This window comes from Manis pentadactyla, chromosome 7 (genome assembly GCF_030020395.1).
Source record: "Manis pentadactyla isolate mManPen7 chromosome 7, mManPen7.hap1, whole genome shotgun sequence".
Taxonomy (NCBI): Eukaryota; Metazoa; Chordata; class Mammalia; order Pholidota; family Manidae; genus Manis; species Manis pentadactyla.
Genome location: NC_080025.1, coordinates 5,034,711 through 5,060,609, shown reverse-complemented (window position 1 = coordinate 5,060,609; position 25,899 = coordinate 5,034,711).

Sequence of the window (25,899 nt, the reverse complement as noted above, 5' to 3'; positions counted from 1 at the left end):
ATCACCCAGGGTGGGTGATTGTCAAAACTTAATATTTGATACTTAAGGCATGTTAAAACATTATAATGTATTATGTTAATACATTTAAAATGTTATACCTTTATATTTTAAATTCACAGTTGCTCAACACCTATTAAAATTCTGGTGTGATCAAAATAGTTTCAAAGGGCAAAACAAAATCAAAGGGCTACCTTTGTATTCATCCTTTCCTATTGGCTCTGAAATCATCTATAAGTTACAGAATCATAGTCATGTGTTTGAAGGGCCTCATATGGGATGCAAACCCCTCCTTAAACTGCACTTTGATTTGAGATTATTCTTTAACATACATACTTTGCTTCATTCAAATGTTTATTGAGCTAGAAATATTGTTGGCATGGAGAAAACAGAAACAAAACCAAACAAAGAATCTAGTCTCCTGAAGCTTACAGCACAGAGGCATGCATTAATCAAGTAATCACATGAATAAATGTAGAGTTACGAGCAGAGGTAGCTATCCCAGAGCAAAGACACCTGGTTCTCTGAGGGCCCATAAACAAGGAACATGACTCAACTGAGATGAAATTTAGAGGCACACAGAGCCAGAACACACAGAATTCAACCTTACATGGAACCTTACAGGTTTTTATTTTTATTTCAAAAGCAGTAGAAAACCATTTAAGGAATTTAAGCATCAGGGCAATGTCATCGATTTTACTGTGAAAAGATGGTTTTCCTGAAAAATGGAGAAGAGATAAGAAAGGGCCCAGGTGGAGAGAGACTCCTTCCCAGGCAGTAGCCTGTCCATGAGGCCCTAAGGGAAAACTCCTCCTGACTCTGCACTGGGGAGAGCTGGGTGGGCCTGACCTGAGTTGCTATTTGTTTTTATCTTACAAACACTTAAAAGACATTTACTTTATAAATATGCATTTACCTTTTAAACACTGAGATACTGAGAAATAATGTAACTAATTGTGCTCTTATAATCTCATTGGCTTCCAGAAAACTAAAACCAAGCCTGCAGCCTTCCGGGGGTGTTGCATTTTGCACTTCCCTCATTCCTAGTCTTATCAGAATCTTTCTACTTATTTTCTCTTGTCTTGTCTTAATTCTTTTGCTTAATTTTAACATTATTCTGTGCTCCTGGAACAAAAAGGCCTATAAATAAAGAAAATCATGAGTACTACTATATTAAAATACATGTGTTACTACCTTTGAAGAAATGTCTGACAAACAGGAAAATGTGTTGACAATATGTCCAGCATATATAAGGGCAAGACACTTAAGTTGGAATGGAGGGTATGTGTGAAAACTATGTTCATTTTTGTACCAAACTGCCACTTGAAGGTTGTGACAGATAATCTCTTTGTTGCTAAGAATGATATTGCTTCAAGATGTGTAAAACTGGCAGGACCCTAAATTCCAGACATCATTTGCTCTTGGCTTTGGAGCATACTTACGCTATCTGGTATTGCACAACGTTCTTTGGAATTTGAGAAACAATTTGACTACTTCTAGGTTGAGATGAAAAAAACAGATCTCATCTTATTTAGTACAGTGATAGTGCAGTGTTTTAAATACATCTCAGCTTATAGGAGACACAATAGTTTCTTAAATGGTACTGTAATGCCTTAGACATTGTGACTTGACAGCATGCAGTCAATATGAAATAGATATTTGGAATTTGAAACGGAAGCCTATACTTTTGCTATTTTCCTCAATGGGAGGGTTGTCCACATTTGTATCAATGTCTTACTAATGACTATTTCAAAGCCTTGAGTACAGTAGTCATAGTCATTCTTTTAGGTAACTTTTATGATTAAAGGTAAGAAAAGAGCAAATAAGATATTACCTAATCATTTGGTAGAGTCTCAAAACTCTAAAAGAATGAAGAGAATATCAGTCTATTGGTTGTCAAGCCAAGAAAAGATACTCAGCAGAGAAGAGGATACAAGGCAAAGCTCACCGAAGGGCCCGTTCTCCACTACAGTCAACAGTTTGCGTATTTCATGCTTCTGGCTTAGACTGGTTTCATCTGGCCCACATCTGTCAGTTCCCACCGGACAGTCCAGGAAGGGTACTGGCAAGTAGGGCAGGTAGAATCGCTCTGCAATGATATGCAGCTTCATCATACAGACCTCTTTACGATACTAGTTGCCCATGCTGCGGGCTCTCCTCAGTCTGCTGTTCCAAAACTGGCTCACGCTGCATGGCCGCAACCTTTACCTGAACTCCTGAGCATCTTATCTGCCTGTGGTTTCTCTGCTGCGTACGTACCTTTCATAGGCGTGTACCTGCACTGCTTCTGAACGAGTCCACTGCCAAGCTCGGACCGCTAGAATACTTAACTCTTGTCATTTCCCCAGGTTTGCCATATTAATAATTCATCTTCATTGACATTCTGCTCTTGGGTTTATTTTCTTAGGACTCAGAACATCTACATTCCTTCCCAAACTTTGCTGTAGGCCAAATCTTTGTTCCTCACCTGGTTCCACCCAGACTACCCAGGCCCAGAGAAAACCACAACTGTTGAAAGAGAAACAGATTGAGATTTTTTCTCAACTGGAACCCTGAACATGAGAACTGAGAAGGACTGACGGTACACATCCACTGGTCTAAGGACCAAAAAAGATGATATTCAGAATTATGCAAATCACACACCATCTGATAAGTTTCCTGTGTGTGATACATCCAGCCCGTTGATCATTCTGTGCAAACTGTGGGACTCAGGCATCCTGCAGAGCCTTCCGGGACAATTCAGGACGGGATATATAAAATTCAGAATGATCACAAAAGTGAACTTAAATAAATTTGAACAATAGGCCTATTTTTTTGCCACCTGTCTTAATCACAGTCTCCCCACAAAGGTAGTTAGTGATTCATTACACTATTATCTGTTTCTTATCCTAACGTTTGCAGCCGCATCTTGTCCATTTGCTTATGACAGGAACTAGGAAGCCATATCTTTCCATATCTAATCCATGAACATTCTAATTTTAAAATATACTTTATATCCACCTCTTAATTTTCTTCTCAGTGGCCACCACCCAGGTCACACTTGTATGTCACACAGTCATCTCTCACTGGAACGCACACCATTGCATTCTGGCTGGCCTTGACGCTTCTAACTCTGTTCTAAGTCATTCCAAAATGTACAGCAGGCAGAATGATAGTGCAAATCACAGAGCCTCTCTGCAGTGTCACTCTGTTTCATTCTTTTCAGTCTTCTTTTTGCATCTAGAATAAAATCAAAACCCTCCCACAGCCAACAAGGCCTGATGTGATCCAGTCCATGCTGAGTTCTTTAGCCACATCTAGCGCTGTTTTCCTCCCTTATATTAGTTATGCTCCCACAGTTCCAGCCATTTTTTAATCTTTCACAGTTTTGGAGCTCTGCACATGTATTTCGTATAATCTTTAACATCTCAATTGCTATTTAAGCCTTCCATTTCCATCTGATATTTTAGTTACTTTGATGAGGTCTTCCCTGAACCTCCAATTTAAGGCACTTCCATTATATTTTATGGAACATTGTAATCTTCCTTTATAGCCCTTCTCCTAGTTTCCCTTAGACGCTTGTATTTATAAATATTTCTGTAGTGACTGTCTTTTCAGTAAGCTGTGAGCTCCATGAGAGTAGGGACTATGTATCGTTTGCTTTCTACTGTATCTTAATGGTGAGTACAGGGGCTGGCACATAGCAGGCATTCAATACATGCATTGAATGAATCAGTGGAAATTCCATATCTCATAGTTTATTGGTTCAATTAATTAATAAGCTATGTATCTGGTACAAAGCACTGTTTTCAGCTCACTGGATACAGCAGAGACAAAGAGAAAAATTCCTGTTCTTACAGAGCTTACCTTCTCATGTGAGAAACCAGTAATAAATAAAATGTATAATAAGTTACATAGTGTTTTCCGAAGATGTGTGGCAAAGGAAAAATGAAGCCGGACAGTGGAAATGAGGTGCGCCAAAAGAATGTGATTTGCAATTTTAATAAATGATGTTAGGTTACATTTGGGGAGAGATTTGAAGCAAGCAATGGTCTTAGCTTTTGGATTAGTATAGAAAGAATTTTCTAGCCAAAAGACATAGCTAGCAAAGTCCAGAAGTGGGGGGATTGTCCGGTGCTTCTGAGAAACGGCAAAGAGGAAAAGCAGAGTGCTCAAGGTGGGAGACACGTGGATGGTACGACTGAGGACGTGAAGAAGGGCAAGCAGGTAAGGTAGGCCTCTGGGACTCTGTCACTACCTTGGCTTTCACAATGACTAGGCTGGGTGAGCCATCAAGTGTTTTTAGCACAATAATGAAAGGATTTTTCTTTTGCTTTAAGAGGATAGGGAAGGCTCTCTGTATAACAGATTGCAGTGTAGTGGGGCCTGGGTAGAGAGCAGGAAGACCAGACAGAAGGCCTGTGAAGAATTCAGGCAAGAGAAGATGGTTGCTTGGCTCCGGAAAGAGTGGCGATAGTACTAAAAACAGTTGGATTCTGGCCGCATTTTGAAGGTACAGCCAAAGGTTTTGTAGACATACTGGATGGGGGTTTGAAAGAAGGTAAGGAGTTAAAGACAACTAAGGTTTTTGAACTGTTTTACTGGAAGGACAGAGCTGCAATCAGGCCAGATGGGGAGGGTGCAGATGAGTATGTTTCGGTGGAGTTGGTGAGGTCATGTTTATTTGCAGGGTCAAATGGAGGGGTTAAATGAGCAATTGGACATACAACTCGGCACGGCAACATGGTGGGGTGATGAATGTGGGAGGGTCCACGCATGCACGGTATGTAAAGGCGGGAGGGAGATGCTTTCACCGTGGAGTGGATACACACAGGGAAAGAGAAAGACCAAGGTCTGAGCCACTGGGTACTTCAATGTCAAAAAAATCTGAGAGAAGAATTTTCTTTATACGCAATGCTGGAGCTGAATACACTAAATCTGTTTTAAAATTGGTGTTTTTCACTTGAATTCTAACCAGAACTTTTTTGAAGGAGCAATGATTTTTCCCCACAGAAATATTTTAAAAATCCATAAAACCCTCATGTTTTACTGTTTATAAGCAAGGATTTGTCCAGTAACAGAGGTCTAAATTCTTTTTCTTAAAACTCAATTAATGATACTTAAATTTATGGCAGACAGCATATGTTCTTCATGGAATATAACTTTATCTTTAAATAGGTTCTAATGTCATTTGATAAATGAGATAATCTTAGAATCATGAAGTCTTGTATTTAGAATAGAGCAATGGAATGGGGGGAGCAAAACTTATGTATATTTTTAGTCTTCTGAATAATAATAAAATATTGTACAGGCATATTCTATTAGAAGTTAGTGAAAAACTAGTGAGGTCATGCTTAATTTCAGAATCAGGTTTGCTTCAAATAACTTTCAAGGTCAGCTTGGCTCTAGAAAATTCACTCATCTGAAGGAATTTAAGGGAGTTGGGGTGGTTTCAGGGATAACAAAGGAATTCAGGCCTTTGGGTTTAGTTCAGATCATGACCCCACACCACTAAACAACTGAATCAACTGAGGTCGAACTTCTGGAGCAGTCCAAGTTTAACTTCATATTCGGTGTGATTCGGACTGATGCCCTGACGTCAGATGCAAATCTGTGGCATGAAAACCATTCCGCTACATGCATTCTGCTCTACGATGGGCAACAGCTAACTGGGCTATTTGGTAAATCACTTTCCTTTGGAAGTCTGAGGTCTGCAGTTTGTACTACAACACTTCTTTGTATTGTGTATTTCTCATACGTTTGTGTCAGCTGAGACACAGAGAAAATGTTTAGAAAAGGATTCCAAACTCTTAGCAATACTTAAGCAATACTAAAAGTATGTGGAATGTAATCTTAGTGTCCCAATTGCACACTATTATTTCTAAATATAAAATCCTTCTAAGATTTTTTTTTCTTGATAGTTCTCTTCTTGTTCCTTAAGAGATAGAATGAAGACTGCAGTGAAATGTAAGAGTGGTTTAGAGTCACATGTGGCTGGAAACGGGGCCTAGTTTTGCCACTTAACTGGGTGTGGTAACATGCACATCATCTAGGAACATAAATTCTCTAGGCATTAGTTTCCTCACCTGTAAAGGGCGATTAACAGTAATACCCTCTGGGTTAATTTAAAAACATAAAATTTTAAAAAAGCATTAAAGTGCTTACCACAATGTCTGATACCTAGTAAATAATCAGTGAATCATAGTCATTTTTCTACCAATCATTCTTGGTCTCCGGTTCATTCCTTTTTATTGTACTGAGAAGCATCCCATTGTATGAGCATTATACAACTTTTCAGACATTTTCCTGTTGCAAGACATATAGGCTGTTTCCAGTTTTTTACTACTGTAAATAAGGATCATTTATGTGCAAATATTTGTGCAGTCAGGTCATATATTTTGACCAAACTTTTGAAATCATAAAGATTTGCCTGTTGTGAATTAAGATTATTTATGTACAAGTTTTTGTGTTGTCATATATTTTCATTTCTCTGGCAAATACATGGAAGTGTAATTGCTAGATAGTAAGGTAAGTATATTAAAACTTTGTATGAAATTGCCTTTCTTCCACTGCGTTTCCCTTCACAAGGAAACTTGGCGTGGTTGATTTTATGAGTCAACTTCACTGGCCATGGGTCGCCCAGATATTTGGTCAAGCATTATTCTGGAGTGTCTCTGAGGGAGTTTTGGATGAGATTACAACTGAATTGGTAAACTGCTCTCCCTAAAGTGGATGGCCCTCATCCAATCTGCAGAAGGCCTGAATAGAACAAAGAGGCCAACCGCTCAAGGTAAGAGAGAAGGTCCTCCTCGGCCTGCGGTGCGACTGCCCTGAGCTGGGACACAGGTCTTTCTCTGCCTTAGGACTCAGACTAAAACGTCAGCTCTTCCTGGATCCTGAGCCCGCTGGTTTTAGGACTGGAACTTATACTAATTAACAATCCTCTGTTTCAGGCCTTCATACTCTGACTAGAACTACTGTCAGTTCTTCTGGGTCTCCAGCTTGCTGACTACAGATCTTGGGAATTCGTGGCCTCAGTAATCAGATGAACCAATCTGTTGCAGTAAGTCTTATACACGCACACACACATCCTATTTGTTCTGTTTCTCTGGACACCCCTGACTTATATAGTAAGTCTTCATTTTAGCCATTCTAACACTTGTTTTGATATAACATTATGATTTTACTTTACATTTCCCTAAAGATTAAAGATGTTAATCATCTTTAAATAAACTTATTGATCATTCATATATATGTATTTTTGCTAAGGATCTATTCAAATCATTTGTGAGATTTTTTTTTTGCTACATGTTGATGTGCAAAAAGTTCTTTATATATATTGTTTCAATTCTTAGTGAGATATACGTATTGTAAACATTTTTTCCTATATGCAGGAGAAACTATATTTTGTTGATACTGTATTTAAGTAAGAACATTTTAATTTACCAAGTCCAATTTATCAATATTTTTCCTTTTATTGTGGACTCCAAGATAGTAGATTGTGAAGATTTTTCTCTATGCTTTCTCATATAAGTTTTAAAGTTTTAGCTTTGTATTCATGTTTATGATTGATTTCAAGTGAAAATTTTGAGTAGACAGTTGATATATCAAAGGAAGGCTTTTAAACTTTCCTTAACAATACACAGTCAGAGCCCAAGTCACGTGAGAGTGCAGCACCGAGCCCACACTCTGCTATGAGTCTAAGGGGGGCTGGTCGGGCTTCCTCGGCCCCCCCCGTCTGCGGCGATCCTTCACGGGACAGTGTCGGCCTGGGCAGCGCGCATCTGTCACGTGATTACTAGGTCTGGGAAAACTTAGGTCGGGGTTTATTAATTGCGGCTTGGGGTGTATAAAGTAAACCTTAAACAGACAAATGAAAGTCAATACATTTCATGCTGGGCAAACCAGAAATATACTCCTCTGTTCTCAATTAATTGATAATTTGATTATTCAAGAAAAGTATGGAGGAAATGATGCATTCCATATATGGTTAGTAACAAAAGCCAGGTTGAGATGCTCTCTTTCAGAGAATCTTATTAAATATGAATCATAGCGTGTTAGATTCAGAACTAAACTAGGTGACCAGCTAAGGTCGCCTATTGATTACTGACAGCTCACCTGCACAGCAGACAGACTGACTGCCTCCAGCTCAAACTACTACTACATTTGAGACCAAGGGAGATGAAGAGTTTGCCCAATTCAACAGCTACATAGTTGTGAAAATGGAATTTTTCACAATTTTTTCTGACTATTCTAACTTTTTAAAATATCAAACTTCTGTATTTTATTAGGTGTTAACTGCATGTAAATATTTGTGAATGTAGAATCAACATAGGAATATACTCACAGTTCAGGCATGAGAAGCAAACGTTATTTAATAAAAGCTAACTATGCATAGGTTTTTATCTTGAGTATTAGCAAGGTAAAAGAGAATGATTAAACTCCCTTTCAAAAATATTAATCGGAATTTATATCATTTACTGATTAGCTTATCAACTATTTTAAAATTAGGTCTTTTCTATGTCCAGCAAAAGGGGTCAGATTTCAGAACCAGGTGGTATTCTAAATTAAGGAATTATCAATTAATTGATAATTGATAGCTTTAAGTTATCTATCTCATTTTTTGAGCAAAATTTCATAAGTAAAATATAATCACATAGGAGATTGGCTTAAAGATGGCGGCATGAGAGGTGAGACAGAAACCTCCTCCCAAAACCACATATAATATGAAAATAGAGCAAATACAACTAATCATGAAAGAGCAGTAGGAAAGAAGACAACTGCCTGCATCTGGGGAAAAGAGCAGACCTCACGGAAAAGGGTAAAATATCAAGGCCGTGATCCAGTGGGACCCAAGCCCTTTCCCGCCCCAGTTCACTGGTGGGAGGAAGAGAAATGGAGCAGGGAGGGGTCGAGGCCTGAGACTGCTGCCTGCCCAGGCCTGAGATCTGCTCTGCGAGCGTGAACCTGCAGTGCATGGTGCTGTGGAATAAGCAGGGTTGGAAAGCTAAGAAAGGCAGAGTACGTGCAGAGACCGAAATGCCAGCTGCTTGTGGAGAACAAGCACGAACAACTGGTCGTCTGGGACAAAAGAAAGGCGGCCACTCTGAGAGACTTCCCAACAGCAAGAGGGCTGCTAGAGGGGCAAGGGTTGCACAGAGCTTGCTGCTCAGGAGAAAGGACAGCGCACTCAGCCCAGCAGGTTGGGGACTTTCAGGAGCCATGGACATACAATGGGGAAATGACAGCCTCTTCAACAACTGGTGTTGGCAAAACTGGACAGCTACATGCAAGAGAATGAGACTGGACTATTGTCTAACTCCATATACAAAAGTAAACTCGAAATGGATCAAAGACCTGAATGTAAGTCGTGAAACCATAAAACTCTTAGAAGAAAACATAGGCAAAAATCTCTTGAATATAAACATGAGCAACTTTTTTCTGAACGCATTTCCTCGGGCAAGGGAAACGAAAGTAAAAATGAACAAATGGGCCTACAACAAACTAAAAAGTTCTGTACAGCAAAGGACACCATCAGCAGAACAAAAAGGCACCCTACAGTATGAGAGAATATATTCGTAAACAGCATAGCTGGCAAGGGGTTAACATCCAAAAACATAAAGAACTCACATGCCTCAACACCCAAAGAGCAAATAACAAGATTAAAAAATGGGCAGAGGATCTGAACAGACACTTCTCCAAAGAAGAAATTCAGATGGCCAACAGGCACATGAAAAGATATTTCACATTGCTAATTATCAGGAAATTCAAATTAAAACCACAATGAGATATCAACTCACCCCAGTTAGGATGGCCAACATCCAAAAGACAAGGAACAACAAATGCTGGCAAGGATGCATAGAAAGGGGAACCCTCCTACACTGCTGGTGGGAATGTAAACTAGTTCAACCATTGTGGAAAGCAATATGGAGGCTCCTCAAAAAACTAAGATAGAAATACCATTTGACCCAGTAGGAATTTACCTGAATAAAACAAAATCTCTGCTTTAAAAAGACATATGCACCCCTATGTTTACCACCACACTGTTTGCAATAGCCAGGACATGGAAGCAACCTAAGTGTCCATCAGTAGATGAATGGATAAAGAAGATGTGGTACATATACACAATGGAATATTATTCAGCCATAAAAAGAAAAGAAATCCTGCCATTTGCAACAACATGGATGGAGCTAGAGGGTACTATGCTCAGTGAAATAAGCCAGGTGGAGAAAGACAAATACCATATGATTTCACTTATTTGTGGAATATAAAAAACAAAGGAACAAAACAGCATTAGACTCCCTGACACTGAGAAGTGACCAGTGGTTGCCAAGAGGAAGGAGACCAGGCAGGGGCAGGAAGGAGGGGGGACTGTGGAACCACTGTGATGGACATTTGATAAAATATAAATAAATAAATAATACCCACACCATTCCATTAATTCATTCACCACTATTTTTTAATAGAACTCTTCTTTTCTCTTGCTCTAAAATATTTTTACATAGTGTTGTTTAAATAACTGTATAGTTACTCCTTAAGTTTTGATCTAGGAGTGACTTAGTTTGGTGATGGATTTAGAAGAGACAGGTAGTGTAAACCGCTCTTTCAATTGCTCACTGGATGATTAAGTCTGAGTGAAATTCCTTTCTTAGAAATAAAGAGAAAGAATGGACAATTCTTTGGACAGTATTAAGTAGATTTATCCTGGACATTCATTTAGCAATTCTGAAGTGGGACACTTTGGCCATTCTGTGTACCAGGAACACATGATAGGCTGTGTCCAAAATTCTTCCTGGGTGGAATTCTGGCTTCCCATCCTGGCTGGTGGGCGAGGACTGTGCTCTGCGTTCTGTGATCACCATTCTCTCTCCTCTCACCTGCGTTCTCACTTTCCATTCTTTTGATTCCTGGGATTAAGGAAGTACTCTGGCTGCTTCAAAAGCAAGTATCAATATGATTTATTTAAATATCTTTCCAAATTTCTGGATGATATAGACGGTGAAGACAAGTTTGATGCTGCACAGGAAGCTTCTAGTCAGACACTGTTTGCAAACAAAGATTTTTTTCATGAGCAGCATGAATTTCTAGGAGAGAAAACAAGATTTGTTGGAGGAAGAAATCAAGAGATACTAATATTTAAGAACTCAGCTCAGATTAAGATATATAATTTTCCTATTTGGCACAGAATTGAAGAGAACATTATAGAAGGGAATCACTGAAACCATATTTCATATGTCACATAATTTAAAAGAGAGGTTTTATTCATATTTTGCTGATCTTTTCTATAAGTGTAATGATTAATGGCAAACTAACGAGGGTAATAAGACAGGCTTAAGAAATGTTAAACAGTTCACACCAGTAGTGTCTGCTGAAGATAAACTTTTTTTGCTAGGATGCAACTTTACTTTTGCCATTTTGGAAGGAAAATTAACCTAGTGCAAAAGAGTAAGGCAATTAACATCAGGCCATTTATTCTAAAGGAGATTAAGACACAAACTCCAGTCTTTTTAATTAATGGCAGTTATTACTAATCAATGACCTCTTGTCTATGGACAAGAGGTCACAGAAGGTACCTAGTGAGCAACCCTGCAAGAAAACAGAGGTGATGCTAATGTTACTACTTATGCCGCTATAATTAGGTATTAGCAGCCAGCTCTTCTCTCACTAAGCTCATTTGTTAGAGTGAAAATACAGAGCGGGATGTCTGCATTAAAAAAATTATTATGAAGATTTGGAAATGTTCCCTATGTCTCCCATTATGGGGAGGTAGAAATTTAGGGATCAGAATGGCATTTAAATTGGAAATTCAGAAAAGAGGTAAGTATGGGTGTTAAGGTAATAGAACAGTTTCTTTCAGCAAAAGTATTTCAGTTAGTATTTTTCCATTTTGAAAAAAATGATGAGAAGGAAAGCATGTAGAAGAAGAAATATAGAATTCATTTTTCTTTTCTTTTTTTTCTTAAGGTATCATTGATATACACTCTAATGAAGGTTTCTCATGAAAAGCAATGTGGTGACTACATTCACCCATATCATCAAGTCCCCCCATGCCCCACTGCAGTCACTGCCCATCAGTGTAGTAAGATGCCACGGAGTCTCTACTTGTCTTCTCTGTGCCACACTGTCTTCCCCATGACCCCACCACACCGTGAGTACTAATCATGATACCCCTCAATCCCCTTCTCCCTCCCTCCTCACCCTCCCTCCCCCACCCCTCCCCTTTGGTAACCGCTAGTCCCTTCTTGGAGTCTGTGAGTCTGCTGCTGTTTTGTTCCTTCAGTTTTGCTTCTTTGTTATACTCCACATATGAGTGAAATCATTTCGTACTTGTCTTTCTCTGCCTGGCTTATGTCACTGAGCATAATACCCTCCAGCTCCATCCATTTCTTCATCTTTAGCAAAGGATCAAGTGATGTGTGACCATAGTAGTAACATTTTACAATCGCTGTTCTTGCCAGAGCAGAAGAATTTAATTCTCTCCTTTCCAATCAAGGCCTTGCTTCCCTCCTCCCCTGGCCTCTGGAAATGTTTCTACTCTCCTCAGAGATCCTCTGAGGTCAACAGCAGATTCACCACAAAATATTCACTACTAAACATTCTTTTCATTGAATTTGCTCTCACAAACAATGCTGTCAGGAGATATCTGCAATCCTTTTTCCAATTTTATCCAGAGAAATGAGATTTTAATAGGATTTTTTTTAAGTATTAAAATAATCACTTTAAGTTACTTAAAAAAAAAACCCTCTTGTTTGCTAAGCATTTACTATTATATTAGAGAGGTATGATGCTAACGGCTTTGCACATATTCAGCTGCTGTGGCTCTGCTTGTACCAGTCGGGTGGCCATGGACAAGCTCCCTGAGTCAGCGCTCTCACAGACACAGTTGACATAACACAAATACTGTCTACTTTATATACTTGCGAAATGATTCATGAAGATAATGAGTTTCGTGCATTTGCCATAGTGCCTAGAATACATTATGCATTCAAAATTAGTTAATAATTGTTAAAATTTATATGCTAAAGACAAGGTGATTCTTTTTTATTGAATTATGTTAAATAATGATGATTATCTTTTAGAATTTTTTTTTTAACTAATACACACTCCATCTAGAAGTACATGAGAGTGTCTTTAACTGCATAATATACCAGTACAGGGTATTAGAATTGAAAAAAAAAAATTTGCCAAGATCTAAGCCGAGTTAGACTGAGAATGAATTCTCCTTAGCAAAAATGTTCTGTACATCCTAACAGCAGTATATTTGCAAGTAATTAGAATTCTCAGAGTTTGGATCTTATACTCTGTGTTAAATATTGATTTTTTAAATCATTTTTAATCACTTAATTATTTAAGTATACTTTTCTTTAGCCAATGGCATAGAGAAAAATGAACCTTTGACTTTAGCTACTCCAACTTTATTTTGTTTATGATAATAATGTACCAGCAACAAATATAACAATAGAAGGCATAATGATATAGAAAATTCACATATTTTTATATTAAAACTTTGCACTCTAAGATATTCCTATTGTTTTTATCTTTTTTACAACATAAAGTGAAAGGAAAGTTGTAAATACTTTATTGTAAGACATTGAGCTTCTTCTGGTATTTTGATATTTGTTATTCTAGTATTTAAACAGTTTAGCCCACTGAATGTTATTTCACTTTTAAGGCCCCACTACAACTCTTACTATGGTCAATCCTTTTGACAAGTGATGTTGAGCATCTTTCCATATATTATTTGACATTTACATGTATTTCCTGGAGTATTTGCCAAATCATTTGCCCATTAAAAAATTTTTTTATTACCACTGACTTTGAAAGTTATTTCTATATTCTGGATGCAAACCTTTTGTTTGGTATGTGATTTGCAATTATTTTCTCCAGATTTTAAATTGTATTTTCACTCTTTAACAATGTCTTTTGCAAAGAAGAAGGTTTGATTTTGATTAAGTCCAATTTAAAAATATTTTCTATATCCTTGCTGATTCTCTGTCTACCATTTGTATCTATTACTGAGAAAGTGTCCGTCTCCAACAGTAAATAGGTATATTTTTCCATTCAGTCTGAGCAAATTTTGCTTTATGTATTTATGTTTCAGTTCATCATTTTTAGATGAAGGCACATTTAAAAATTGTTGTATATTATTGATGGACTGATTTTTTAAATCATTTTTAATCTTGGTAATTTTCCTTGCTCTGAAGTCAGTGTTATTTGATATTAATTAGATATTGGTTCCTGTTTGCATGGCACATCATTTTATTTCCTTTTACTTTTAACCTACCATTAAAGAAAACCAGAACTGGACAATAGTTTAAATGGCAAAAAATCATCTTACTCACAAACTCTTGCAATAGAGGAAAAGAGACCTCAGTGTAGAAATGGGCTTAATTCTGAATACAGTATGGACAAGTGTGATTTTAATACCAAGGGGCAGGTTATGGGTCAATGGATAGAAAATTACTAAGAGGAATTTTCTTAGTGGTAATTCCACTAATACCCAGTGGTAATGGGAGATTTCGGCTCAACAAACTTGACATATTCTTGAGGAAGGCAGGTCAAGGTCATTAGATATCTCCTGGCAGATGGTGGAGAATAAGAATTTGATCAGCTATGAGGGGAGAATCCATCTCAAGGATCCCATTTTTCTTCATGTAGTCATATAGTTTTCTCAATACCATTTATTGAAGAGAACCTACTGCATATTGGCTCCCATGTCAATATCAGTTCATTTTACATGTGAGGGTTTATATTTGGGCTCTCAATTCTGTTCCACTGGTCTATGTGTCTATTTTTATCCCAGTGTCTTACTGTTTTCATTACTACCACTTTGTAGGATAGTTTGAAACCAGGAAGTGTGATGCCTCCAGCTTTGTTCGTCTTTCTCAAGACTGCTTTGGCTTTTTGGGGTCTTTCATGGTTAAATTTTAGGATTATTTATTCCAGCTCTATGAAAAATGACATTGTAATTTTGATAGGGATTGAACTAAATCTGTAAATGGCTTTGGGTAGTATACACATTTTAACAATATTAATTCTTCTTGTCATGAAAACAGGCTATCTTTCCATTGGTTTGTGTCTTCTTCAGTTTCCTTCATCAAAGTCTTACAGTTTTCAGTGTATATTCTTAAATATTTCATTGTTGATGCTATTGTGAATGAGACAGTTTTCTTTCTTTTTCATATATTTTGTTGTTAGTGTATAGAAACGCAACTAATTTTTGTATGTTAATTTTGTGTCCTGCAACTCTCCTGAATTGATTAGACCTAACAATTCTTTGGTGGCATCTTGAAGATTTTATATATATATATATATATATATATATATATATATATATATATATATATATATATATATATACACACATACAGTCATATCTTCTGCAAACAAAGGCTATTTTACTTTCTTCTTATTTAGATGCCTTGTATTTCTTTTCTTGCCTGACTGCTTTGGCTAGGATTTCTAGAACTATGTTGAATAGAAGTAGTGAGATGGGCACCCTTGTGTTGTTCATGATCTTAAAGGAAAAGCTTTCAACCTTTCACCATCGAGTATGATGTTAGCTGTGGGCTTACCATATGTGGCCTTTATTACGTAGATGTAGGTTATTTCTATATCCACTTTGTTAAGGGTTTTTACCCTGAAGGGATGTTATATTTTGTCAAATGCTTTTTCTGCCTCTGTTGAAATGATAGTACGATTCTCTTTCATTTATTGTGGTGTTTCACATTTATTGATTTGCATATATTGAACTATCGCTGAAACCTGTATACCAGGGATAAATCCCATTTGATCATAGTGTATGATCCTTTTAATGTGCTGTTGAGTTCTGTTTGTTGTTATTTTGTTGAGAATTTTTGCATTTATATTCATCAGGGATACTGGGCTGTTTTCTTGTGGTGTCCTTATCTGGCTTTGGTTATCACAGTAATGCTGGCCTCATAACATGAGTTTAGGAATGTTTACTCCACTCCAAATTTCTTGGAAGAGTTTGAGAAGGATTAGAATTGATTCTTTAAATGTTTAGGTGAATTTACCAGTGAAACCATCTGGTACTGGATTTTTCTCCTTAACTCATTATCAGTCTGTTCAGATTTTCTGTTTTTTTCATGATTCAGCCATGGCCACTTCTTCTTTGTTATCCAAATACTTGTGTATAATTGTTTACATTAGTTATGATCCTTTGTATATCTAAGGTATCAACTGTAATGCCTCTTTTTTCATTCTTATTTTATTTATGAGTTTCTCTATTTTTTTCTTAGTCTAGCTAAAGGTTTGTCCATTTGTTTATCTTTCCAAAAAACTAGTTCTTAGTTTTGTCGATCTTTTCTATTGTCTTCTACCCTCTATTTCATTTATTTCCTCTGTGACCTATTATTTCCTTTCCTCTGCTAACCCTATGCTTAGTTCTTTTCTAGTTCCTTCAGGTATAAAATTACATTGATCATTTGAGCTCTTTCTATTTTTCTTAAAATATGTACTTATCTCTGCAACTTCCTTCTCAGAATGCTTTTGTAGCATCCTACAGCTTTTGATGGGTAGTGTTTCCATTTGAAATATTTTTTGACTTCCCTTTCGATTTCTTTTTTGACCCATGATTGTTCAGGAATGTGTTATTTAATTTCCATACATTGTCTAGACAAGTCAGAAATGTAAGTAATTATAATCCAGTACTCTACGTGCTAAAATCAATGTACAAACTAACTTCTCAGGGAGCACCGAAGGAGTGATTATGTGTAAAAAGTGAAATAGGGGTGATTACAAAAGTGATATTTGAGTTTCTGATAGTGAATAGAAGGGAAGAGGGACATTAAAGGCAGAGGCAACATCTGCTCCTGAAGATTCAGAGACATAAACTTTTAAAAGTGCTTTTGTTGATCTAAATCATTGCTTCTTTATGGAACCAATTTATCTTTTCACATGGTATAAAAAAGTAAACTATGTATTATATGAGGATATATAATATGGGAAAATGACATAAAAGTGTCATAACCTTGTGTACCACTATTTGAACTATTTATCCTTAGTTTTCTGAAGAGGCTATCATTATCTTAGGTGAGAAAAATATATAGTGTCTTTAGATGGAAGTGTCAATTCAGAATGTCATTTTAATGTCCTCAGAGGCAGCTGACAACTTAAGTTGACCATTTCTTAGTTTTACACCAGCAAATATGAATGAAATAATTGTGTTTCACAGATGTTTCTATTCTAGGACATATGAATTTATGCATTTTTTAGAAAAAGATGCATTATGTTTAACACTCTTCTAAAGCTCCAGATGAGCCAGACTTATATATGTATTATTTTTGGAATTGACTCTTTTCAAAATATCCTTTTACTACACTGAAGACTTGTTATTCATTTATCTTGTGAAAACTTACTGCAACTGAAAAAAATCATTATCAAGGGCTTCTTCATGTAGTAGATTTGTATAATGATTGGAATCTCAAAATCTAGAGGTCGAGCTGAGTAAGCTATTGTCTGCTAAAAACCAAATCTGATTCAAGAATAAGTACTCTGAAAACAGTCAGCATTTTAAAAATGGTCCCATGACAGTACAGCAAAGACCTTCTCAATTCACCCACAAGCTTCCTGTCTCATCCCTTTCTGAGAGGCAATTTTTTCAAACAATCCAGCTGTTCTCCCTGCTGTCGTAAAAATGCCGGCTGAGTTCTGAAGATGAGAGGAAGCCTATTAGAAACATTTGTTGGAGCCTTTACCATATGTGATCTTGCACTGTGACAAAAAACATCTTTTGTATCTTCTGGGTTCTCAGACTTCCATCTGGATCTGGATTCTACATGTTTAACTATGCTGGAACTTAGTCCCTGAAAGAAAAATGTTCCTATTTAACACAGTGGAAACATACCTGTATTAAATAAGGTAATGGTAGGTACCATAATTCTTTAAATGCAAATTCTCAGTAATTTAAAACAATAGAATGTATCTTGCACAATCTTGACAAGTCCAAATAGGTCGTAAGGATGGCAGGCAACTCTTTCCAAGCAATGATTCTCGGACTCAGGCTTCCTGCATCTCATGGCTCCACAATGTTCAACAGGTGGCTGCCTGGGCTGCCATGCTTAGCTGCACCGTGCCAGTGAGGGGAACCACAGGAGGGCATTGTAAAGGGCTGGTTCTGGAAGCAACACGCATCAGTTTCTCCCACATTCTGGGACTCTGTAACATGGATTCAGTAACAAGCGGAATTCTCAGAAAGAAAAAGAAGAAATAGATATGGTGAGCAGTTTGCCAGTATCTTCCATAATTTCCTTCTAGTTCTTTCCTTTGCCAGTGGTCTTATATATGTCTGCTCATGTACAAACTGAAATAATTTGGAAAATCTCGACATTTCCAGGCACTTCCTTAGGGTGACTTCTAAAGTTTTCTGGTTTTTTTTAACAATAAAACTAATCCTTTAGTTTTTAATGAGTGAGAGGTTCACTCATTCATCCAGTCATTCATCAACTCAGCAGATCTCTGTCCATCATGAGTGCCTATTGTGGACATGAGTTTCTGGAAAACTGACATATGTTAGAAAATAAAAGATATAAAGACTCCTTCCACATGGAGCTTATGCTTAGCTGGAGAAGAGATGAAGGACAGATGAAAAAGCTGAAAATCAGATCTAACAAATGAGATAATTATAAGGTATACAAGTAAATGATATGTAAAATGCAAAAAGGAACAAAAGAGCAGGTAGGAGACAGCCAAGAATGTGGTGTTGGCGGAAGGATGGTTGCACCTTTATATAAGGCAATGAACTTTCTGAGGATGTGACACTTGAACAGGTACTTAGAGGAGACGGTTCTTAAACTCGCTTCCTGCAGAGAAGCCTATGCAAAGACCTTAATGCATGAGCATGTCAGGCATGTTGGATAAATAATCAGAAAGGGGCCGGTAAGAGAAGAGGTCCGAGGGCCAGCGGTGCAGAGCTCCCTGCCTACACGCTTGGAAGAAGCTTGAGAAACTGAATTGCAAACTGAGTTTTTTGAAACAGTGCCTTTCATACTAATTGAAAGAAGTTCATGTACTACAGGGATAATTTGAATGAGATTAAGGTTTTTTAACTATGTCATCTACATGTTCAGGATGTGTCGCAAGCAACCAATATATTTCAGTGCATTTTTCAGTTTCATCTTTTTACTACATGTAGGACACTGACAGGGAAACGCCTAGTGTTCACAGCATCTTTGAATGTCTGGTTGAGAGCCGATGTACAGATCTTGGGGTCTGCAGGCCTGGAAGTTGGGTCTCAGTTCTGTCCTACCAGAGCCTTCGCTGTGCCACTCTTCGCACCCCTCCCGCCGCAGGGCTACACCTCAGGGGTCTGTTAGCCCCCTGCTGCTCCCTGGTGACAGACACCCTCTGCCTGGAATGCAGTGTAATGAGGCACCTGCGGCACCTCCTCGTGAGGAGAGTGACTGCAGGGGAGGGTCGTCTGCGTCCGTGCCTGTGGATTCAGCGGTTCGGCCCTTAGAGAGCCTCCTCCACTCGAGTCCGTCTCCATGCTGTCTCTCTCTCCGTCAGTGCCCCCCTCCTAAAGGGAGAGGAAACTTCAAGGTGAACTCTCTCTCACCTCTCACCTCTCATCTCCCTATGCTCACAGCAATGGAAAATTTGAGTAAGAATGTTTCCAGAGTCCTTACAAAGCCCTGAGCCAGAAAGAATGTATTACGAATACTACAGATAACAAACGTTGGTGAGCGTACGGAGAAAAGGGAACCCTTCATACACTGCTGGTGGAATGCCACCCCTGCAGCCACTATGAAAAACAGGATTGGGGGAGGGCCTCAGAATTTAAAAATAGAATTAGAGGGGGTGGAGGAGTGGGTGAGATAGGTGAAGGGAATTAAGAGGTACAAAGTTCCAGTTATAAATCAGTCAGAGGGATGGAAGTACAACAGGGAATATAGTCAATAATATTGTGATAACTTTATATGGTGACATACGGTAACTACACGTACCATGGTGAGCATTCTGTAATGTGCGTAATTGTTAAATCACTATGCTGTAATCCTGTAACTAATATATGTCATCCATGCCTCAATCAAAAAAAAAATAACCTTGTAAAAACTTGTTCGTTATGCTTCAGAAGATTGGAGACTGTTGAGAATTAGGCTTGGGGTTGATTAATGATTGTGCATTGAGTCCCCTATACAGAATTTTATTGTTGTTAACAACCATATGATCAATAAATATGAGAGATGCCCTCTCAAAAAAAAAATAATAATAATAATAATCTAATTAAACATGGAATAGTTTGATCCAGAAAATTGCCAATTTAGATGCTCTTAGAAATGACAGGTTTGGCTTAGCACACGGAACCAAAGTAGGACTCCTTATAGATACACTTTGAACCTTAGAATATCTTCCATATGAAAAAATAATTTTCTTCATCAATTAGTCACTAAATCCCTGGTAATTTGAATGCAGAAACAGATTCATAGTCATCTTTGTATCTCCAATATTTGCTTTGAACTTAGCAAACTATTTGTATGAATTTAAATTTTCAGTTAGTATCATCCTGTTTAAAGTTCAGCCTATATTTTTTTCTTTTGGTTGGGAGTTAATAAAAGGAAGAACTCATGTGTTTTTATACTATGAAGCACTGTTGTTGTTTTTTTAATATATTGTATAGATAATTTTCCTGTATTTAATTCAGCACTCTCTTTTTTAACAAAGGTATATCCATTTTAAAGTGCTGATTAAGCAAATAAATGTCCATGAGGCATTATTCTGCTCCAATCTGTCTTCATTTGCTTTTATTATGGTGCTTGGTTTTCCATTCTTTTGCATTTTTCCTTCATGACAGTATTGCTTTCAAAGTTCAGTCGGTTCTAGCAGCAGACTCACAGACTCCAAGAAGGGACTGGCCATTACCAAAGGGATGTGGGAGGGTGGGTAGGGAGGGAGGGAGGGGGATTGAGGGGTATTAGGATTACTACTCATGGTGTGTGGGGGGATCATGTGGAAGACAGTGTAGCCCAGAGAAGACAAGTAATGACTCCGTGGCATCTTACTACACTGATGGACAGTGACTGCAGTGAGGTATGGGGGGGACTTGATGATACGTGTGAATGTAGTCACCACATTGTTTTCATGTGAAACCTTCATTAGAGTGTATATCAATCATACCTTAATAAAAAAAAAAAGCAGAAAAAACAGAAAGGATGAAGAAAAAAAATAATTCAGTTAGTTCTATTCTCATTGTTGAAAGATTTATACCCATTCAGGTAAGACATATTTTCAAGTTTTTTTTTCTTGAATGTAATAATATTTCACATTAGTCAAATTACTTCCAATCACCTTCAAATTACCTTCAATATTTAGGGTCAAAGATATTTCCAAAGTAATCCTAGTGACAATTTACCATTCAAAAATTTTTAATTAATTCCATTTATCTTTGCTGACAGAACAGTTGTGGAAAAAAACTTAAAAGGACTGAGTCGTATTTTGAGCTGGTGCATTAGAACTTCCCTATCAATTCTGAAGTTGTAGATATGATGAATAATGTATGTATTCCCATTCAGTGCACCTGGGATCATCTCCCAAAAAATCAACATTTTCGGTAGATTCTGACAATTGATAAAATGATGCCATATAAGAAAGGTTAAGGGGGCTTCAATTTCAAATTTAAGCTTTAAATTTTAGGGAATTTGATTTTGTCTTTGGTAAGGAGTTACATATAGAATTGTGGAGTTGGTTTTCTTGAAGAATTTTCTGACATGTTAGAGCAATAATAATAATTTATCTTATGTTCTTCCCTTGGCTACTAGCTTGACTATGCCTTGGATGCTGGTATGCTATCTTAGTGAACCTTTCAAATTTTTGATTAGCATAATTATTCTAATAATACTTCTGCTTTACATTTCCTCAGTTTTAACAAACTGTATTTTCTCTGCAGGCCACATTAATTTGCATTAATTTATATATATGTATATGCATATATATATATACATATACACATACGTGCACACATACACTATTAGTGGCTAATTTACATGCATATAGAGTATAGACATACAAAAATGACTGTTAATTTTTTTAAAAATTTTAAATAAAATATTAAATCTATTTAAATAATATAGTTACTTTTAAGTGGTTTTATTGAGGCAAAACTGAAAAGGAGCTAGTGGTTTAGTACTGTTAGGGAGACTGGTTCTTGAAGTCATTCCACATTAACTAAAACAGCAGAAAAACACATGTTCTGTGTTGGAAGATAGTAGTGAGCAGAATGTTCATCTCCTAAAAAGAATGACAACTTAGGAAAAGAAACCTTACTAGGAGTGAAGGCAAAACGGGAGCTCAATTGTGTGAAGAGGCACTCTGGGAGAAGCAGGATCACCGAGAAGGATGACGCATGCACGAAGAGACCGATCACTGACGAAAAAGTGAACATTTAGGTCTCCTACTCTGAGATAAAGCTTATCAGGTGGTTGCCACAGTGAACCTTCTTTCTGGATTATTTTGTTAAATTTTTACTTTGAAAAAATTTCACATTCATAGGAAGATGGAAGGACAGTACAGAGAGGGTACATTTTAAGTTCCTGTAGTACAATATAAAAACCAGGAGACCAATGGCAGTGCAATATAAGTGTATAGTTCATTCCATTGTGTTTCATGCAGATTTGTGTAACCACCACCTCAATAAAGATACACAACTATCCCATCACAAAGATCTCCCTTTTGTGAGCCTATGTAGTCTACACTTGGCACCCCTGCCCCCCACCAGCCCTAACCCCTGGCAACTACTGATTTATTTCTCCTTATCTGTAAGTTTGTCATTCTAAAAATGTTATACAAATTGAATACATGACCTTTTGTGATTGACTTTTCTACCCTCTGCATAATGCGCTTGACATCCATATAAGTTGCTGCACGAATCACTGCCGCATTCTTTCTCACTGCTAAGTAGTAGTCCAGGGCATGGATGGGCCACACTGTGATTAATCATTTACCTATCTTTGGATAGGTTTGACGGTTTTGTTTTTTAATATTACAGATAAAGCTGCTACAGACATTTGTGTAGAGGCTTTTATGTGGACCTAAATTTTTATTTCTCTAGGATAAATGCCCAGGAGTCTGATTACTACAATATATATTATGCCTGTGTAATGTTTTAAGATCTTGGCAATTATTTAACAAAGTGCCTACACCAGTCTGAGTGAGATGATGGAAGAAATTTTACCATCCTTTATATCCTTTTCCTTTCCCCCATTTATAATATAAATGTTGTAAGTATTGCCTATAAATTTTTGAGAATCATATCAGAAGTATTATAACTTCTGTTTCAACCATCAAACATAAGTTAAAAACTTGAGAGAAAAAGAAAGTCTTGAAGTTACCTATATTTTTACTCTTCAGTTGTCCTTTTAAAATTCCTGATGTCCAAAGATTCCTTCTCTTATCATTTACTTTCTGTTTTAAAAAATGTTTTAGCCACTTTTTTAGGGTGGGTCTGCTGGTAACAAATTCTATTAGTTTTCCTTCATCTGAGAATGTCCTGATTTCCCCTTCATTCTTGAAGGGTATTTTTGCCGCACATAGGATTGAGTTGATGGTTCTTTTCTTTCAGTACTTAAAAAAAATGTCATGGCACTCCTTCTCGTCTCCGTGGTCACAAGAAAGAAACCCATCTGATGAGAAAACGACTGTTATTCCAACCGCTTTTATCCTTTGCAACAGGTTCTATTCAGGGGAGACAGCAGCAAGGAGAAGTTATCTCAGAGGAAAAAAAAAGCGGAAGGACCTGAGAACGAACTGGAGACACAACAGGGAACGCCAATCCCAGGATACATTTTAAGTTCGTAAGTGGAAGTCAGTCTTGTATTTCTGAGGAGCTTTGTAGAATGTACATTAGAATCATCAGCTCGAGAAATGACAGATCATATATCCACTGACTTGCCTCCCCTCGGTCTAGGGTTGCCCCTTCATTTCCTAATTCTCTCATACTCTTATAATTAGACATGCCTGAGTGCCAACATGTTCCATCCCCCAGAACAAAAAGCAGGAGATAACCAGTGGTACCAAGGTTTACTGCAGCAGAGATTCAAGAATAGTGTCGCTGGGCACAGGATCGCTCAGCCCAGACCACCTGTTCACATAAGGAAAGCCAGGGCCCCCAACAGCGCCATTCCAGTTTGGCCACAGGGAACGTTTCTGAGGATGGTAATACTGCTGTAACTATTGTCATGTCTCAGAAAGTACTGCTGCCCTGTCCTTTCAAGAAGATTTTATCTTCTGGCCTTGGCCTACAAGAGGGCCCCTGAGTTCAGGCGCCACTGGCTGCTGCCCCCCCTGCTCTCATTCGGTCTCCAAGGACTCGGTTCCTTTCTGGGTCAGGCCTCTTCCACATTCTTCACAAAGCAAACACCTCATTCCCTTCCCGGGCATGTGCAGCTTCCTTCTTGCATGCATTCTTTTACGTGGAAGACTAAAAGATCACTTCCATATTCCTCCAAACTATCCAGATCAGTGAGAAATTCCAAATTAACAACTCAATATTTTTGAAAGACTGCCCAAGATTAATTGTTCCATTAGCATACTGAGTTTCAGTAAGTTTTCAGCTGTGAGGAGATAATGCTTCCCTTTTGAGTACGTGGAGTTCATGCTGCAGGAATTACACTTGTGATTACTCATTTGGATTCAGTCCTACCACATCAGGCAAGAGCCAAATAAATCTCCTGGCAATGATTTTTCTCTTGAGCCATATGCAGGTTTGGAAAACTGGTCAAAACTAACAATAGATGAAATTATTAGATCATAGTTAGGGTGAATATTGGAATAGGTTATGTTTTGAGGTAACAGAAATGCAGCTATGACCGAATTAATTGTCAACCATCAGTAACTTTAATCTTTTTATGGCTTTATTATCCAACAGACCATCTCCCAATTCTCCTTTCATTATCATTAGGGTGACTGTACCATCTGATTTGTCAGGATTGTCCTGGCTTACGGTGTTTCCTGTGTAACAATTTAGAATACTTCCTTCCATGCTTAAACAATGCACTGATTAGGACAGTAAGTTTCATGGTCATCCACATCATTATCCTTAATTGTTGAATCCAAAGCCTCCTAGTGGAATTTTAAGTTTTGTGTGTGTGTGAAAAGTCGAAATTGTTTATAAAACAATGATTGAATGTGACGACTTTGAGAATTTTTCTGAGTTCCATTTCAGCTATGTTCTTTCACATGCCAGAATTTTTCTGGCTCCCTGAAAGTTTTTATCAGACCAGGAGTCCAGATGGTCAGTTCTGTGGTTGCCCAATGACAGGGGAGTCAAAGCTTGTTTCTGCATGACAACAATATGTCGAAACCTAACTAGGACAGGAAGCTTTCCCAAAAGATTGCACGAACAGAATGTTACAGATTCTTAAACTCTCCAAAGATTACTTGTGAACTACGAGAGAATCCTGCTCCATTTAAATCTACTTCTTCTTATATCACTGTTCTGCTTATGGATAGGTCACACTTAGTAATATGAGAAATTTTTTTAAAAAATGATCACTTTCAGCCTAGTCTAAAATATTTATCTCACATATAAAAATATGCTAATTTTGTATCTGATCAAGAAAGTTGGTTCTTTATCGAAAAGACTAAGAACAACAAATGCTGGCGAGGATGTGGAGAAAGGGGAACCCTCCTACACTGCTGGTGGGAATGTAAGCTAGTTCAGCCCTTGAGGAAAGCAATATGGAGGTTCCTCAAAAAACTAAAAATAGAAATACCATTTGACCTGGGAATCCCACTCCTTGGAATTTACCCAAAGAATGCAACTTCTCAGATTCAAAAAGACATATGCATCCCTATGTTTATCGCAGCACTTTTTACAATAGCCAAGATATGGAAGCAACCTAAGTATCCATCAGTAGATGAATGGATAAAGAAGACATGGTACATATACACAATGGAATACTATTC